Raw genomic sequence first — 3,470 nt, forward strand, 5'->3', positions numbered from 1 at the left:
GAAAGAGTTTCAACTTTTGCATGAATACTTTCCAAAATTTTATCATTGGCAGCAAGCTTTCTGTTTAGAGACTCATTTATTTTAGCTTGGCCAAAGACTAAGTCTCTCAAGGAGGGTTGGTTTGAATTAAAATTCGAATTGAAATTTGAGTTATAGTTGTTACCTCCTCCTTGGAATGGTGGGGGTGATTGACCCCACACCTGACCTCCTTGTGAACGGAACCCGGTGTTGTTGTTGTTGTTGTTGTTGTTGATGATGTATGCTGCATCTTCACGGATCTCGGGGTAGTCATTCCCCGAATGTCCACCATCACCACAAACTTCGCACGCTGAGTACGAGTTCATAGCTTGGGCGTAGTTTTCTTTGTGTTTCTTGAATTCTGCCCTTTCGTGCAGATGTTTGAGTAGGAGGTCCAGTTTGGCGGCGATCATGTCCGTCTCCTTGACGGTATGCATTCCGCCCTTGGTTCTGGGCTGGGAACAATCCTCGTTCTAGCCCTGGTTGGAGACCATCTTTTCAATTAAGGCCGTAGCCTTGCCAATCGTGAGATCAAGACAGGCTCCTCCAGCAGCAGCATCAAGATGGGCTCTGGATGTAGTCGTTAGCCCATTGTAGAAGCTGTGTAGCACGAGCCACTCGTCCATCCCATGATGAGGACATGTGAGTATGTAATCTTGCAGCCTTTCCCAAGATTCTGGGATGGATTCAATTCCTGTCTGCTGGAAACTTGAAATTCTTCCACGTAGGGCATTGGTTTTGCCCAATGGGAAGAACTTAGCAAGGAACGCCGTGGAACATTTGTCCCACGTGCTAACGGCTTCCTTGTTCTGATAAAACCACTGTTTTGCCTTCCCCAGGAGGGAGAAAGGAAACAGGCGAAGCCTGATAGCATCAGCCGTAACGCCCCGTATGGTTACGGTCTTGCAAAGCTCCAGAAAGTTCTGGAGATGGGCGTTGGCGTCCTCATTCGGCTTGCCACAGAATGGGCTAGCCTGCACCATGTTTATGACGCTGGACTTCAGCTCAAAGTTCACGTCCCCAACATCAACGTTGGGTCCAGTTGCCACATTGGCAGCTGAGGGGACGGAGAAGTCGTGGAGAGTCTTCTCAGCCATGAGTTCAGTTGATGGTGCTTGGGAAGCTGGTTCACCTGTCGACTGCGAGATCGGAGGAGGAACGACGCGAGGTCGGACCCTTCTCACGAACTTCTCGGGATTTTCAATGAAATTTGTCGGCAAGGAGAAACCAGACATACACTACCCTGTTTTCATCCAATCAGGAGAAAACAAAAAGATAAACACATTAGCCTGTATAAGCAGTAGCTACCTCTTACTTATATTGCCATGTTTATATACTTTAGTAAATATACTTTACACCTAGTGCCATCCCAAGCAACGGCGCCAGAAATGCTTGTTGGCATTTCTTAGTGTCATCACTAGGAGTGGTTAGTTCCTAGCAACGGCGCCTCGAAAATGCCGTGTGGTATGTCTTAATGTTTACAGAAGGATCCGCAAGCGCACGGATATACCGTTGTAGCATTTCACCCGGAAGTATTCAGGGTATCGTTATTTATATTTTCCCAAAGGATGGCTAGGTGGTGTAAAGTGTATTTACTTAGTTACATAACCATAACACGTATGAGCAAGATGAAGACCACTGACTATACAGGGGTAAGTGATATATGATAAAGATAATCAGGGGTAATGTGACACACACAGAACAGCCAACTCTCATGAATAAAGAAATAACAAGCAATCCTAAGGTTAGTGGGAGCATAGACAAAGATTCCTGTTATACTAATCATGTTAATGGATAAGTTACGTTAGCTGTGTTGCTTAGAGCTGCAGGTGCCGGGAAATTAGGGACATCGGGGAGAATGACCACCATTGAGAGGATAGGATTAGTCTTCCCGCCAAAACTCAGCGGGAAAACCTTCCATAGGGGGTCGGACAACCCCCTCTTCCCGCCTCTGGCCACCGTCCTTCTCTGGTACACTGCTTGGTAGGTCCTGATGTCAGATGGTCGGTGCCGGGGCTTGGTTGGTCGGTTTGCTCTGGTTTGTGGGCCTCCTTTGCTCATGCTTACACAGGACACGATCGTCTGTGACTTCTGTCTGCGTATTCGTCGTGTTTTCGTCTTATTCCGGACTTGTGCTTCTGAAATCATAAGTTCTCAAAAACAACTGTGGAGCTAGGTTAGTGATACAAATATGCGAGTAAGAGGTATGGTTTTCCTTCTTTATTGAGTATAGTTGATGGTCATATTTCGCAATTAACGACCGTCAACAGTCACACTAGAAATGCTCTCATTCCCTCATTGATATACCAGTATTTGACAGAGACTGTTAAGTTGAACTTCCATCTAGGACAAAAGCTACACTTATTCACAACTGTACAATGGACTATGCTTTGAATTGCCAGTCTTGTGCAAATAAGTTTGACCAGAGCCCTACACTGGTACTAGGCTGCATAAGCATCCCCGCTGTTTGGAGCTTATAAGTCATACTCCAAGGACTTCATGAGTTTCTAGAGAATACCCAGTTCTCATAGACCATGACCAGTAGTCAGACTCATATAAGTATGTTCCTTTCAGATGTTCTGTAGGACATCTTTGTTTCAAGAAAACAACTCATTTGTTTTAAAGAAACTACAAGGAACACATTAAGGTATAGACCAACCTGCCATACAGATTAGAAGAGAAATGCACCTTATACACGGAATGAGCCTTTTTCATAAAGGTTCTCTTCTCTCAGTCAGACTTTAGTTTGTTTCACCATCCTACTTCACGGGATCTCCGATCACATAGGATAGGTTTCCATTATAGAATGACTCACGTGGGTCTCAAGCCCAATTCCATAGATGCATTGTCTATCACATTCTGTTGACGCAAAAATCAACACACTGGAATCCGAGGGCAAGTGTTCGCCGAGTCACAGAAAAGTCAACCAAGCGTGCCAGTCAATTTGACCTGTAATTGACAAGGGAGAAAACGAAATCAAATTCGAGAGCGTATCGGCTGGGATTCCGAATATCTCTCAGGTGGGTGCATCGGCAAGCTTTGCCGATACTATAGATGACAAAAAGATATTAAATGCGAGCGCGGAGTGAACGAGCGTATCGGCAGGATCAGCCGATACACTAGGCGACAAAACCGGCTTTTTAGGTAGCCGATCGCGTATATATGGCAAGATCTAAGCTACGAATGTGTAACTTAGATGATGCGAAGGTAAAAACAGATCTAAACCGGCTCTTGAGATAACAAAAGTGTCACTCCAAAACCTAAAGCCGATCTAGTATGTTTTTAGATGTGATAATGGCCAAAAAGCATAGGGAAAACCTACAAATCTGGCCGATATCGATAATTGGTGAATAAATCTAGACGAGACGACAGTGATGTGCCCGGAAGTCAAAGCCTAGATAAACTCGATAACTTTTGAATAGATTTGAACGAAGCCACAGTGATACGCCCGG

General features: G+C 45.0%; 1 non-coding gene across 1 annotated transcript; it reads left to right on the forward strand.

The window, feature by feature from the left end:
• The first annotated feature begins 642 nt into the window (after positions 1 to 642).
• On the forward strand, positions 643 to 749 carry LOC120677148. The gene has a single exon (XR_005676209.1). It is a non-coding gene; the product is annotated as a small nucleolar RNA R71 (small nucleolar RNA).
• The last annotated feature ends 2,721 nt before the right edge of the window (positions 750 to 3,470 follow it).

The sequence above is a fragment of the Panicum virgatum genome, chromosome 5N (assembly GCF_016808335.1).
Source record: "Panicum virgatum strain AP13 chromosome 5N, P.virgatum_v5, whole genome shotgun sequence".
NCBI classification, from domain to species: domain Eukaryota; kingdom Viridiplantae; phylum Streptophyta; class Magnoliopsida; order Poales; family Poaceae; genus Panicum; species Panicum virgatum.